General features: G+C 35.2%; 1 non-coding gene across 1 annotated transcript; it reads left to right on the top strand.

The window, feature by feature from the left end:
* On the top strand, window positions 1–73 carry trnaa-agc (transfer RNA alanine (anticodon AGC)). Its single transcript has one exon. It is a non-coding gene; the product is annotated as a tRNA-Ala (tRNA).
* The last annotated feature ends 208 nt before the right edge of the window (window positions 74–281 follow it).

The following is a 281-nucleotide window of genomic DNA, read 5'->3' on the forward strand; positions in this document are numbered from 1 at the left end:
GGGGAATTAGCTCAAATGGTAGAGCGCTTGCTTAGCATGCGAGAGGTAGCGGGATCAATGCCCGCATTCTCCAGAGGACTTTAGATTCTTCTTGCTTTACAACAAGAACTATAAATTTGGACCTTTTACGACATACTATACTATGACTTTTTAGGAATATTTCGACATACTATACTATGACTTTTTATGACATTTTATGAATATTTTGTCACACTACACTACGACTTTTTAGGAATATTTCGGGATACTATACTGTGACTTTTTATGAATTTTTTGACAAC

Source organism: Etheostoma spectabile, unplaced genomic scaffold, assembly GCF_008692095.1.
Source record: "Etheostoma spectabile isolate EspeVRDwgs_2016 unplaced genomic scaffold, UIUC_Espe_1.0 scaffold00018820, whole genome shotgun sequence".
NCBI lineage: Eukaryota > Metazoa > Chordata > Actinopteri > Perciformes > Percidae > Etheostoma > Etheostoma spectabile.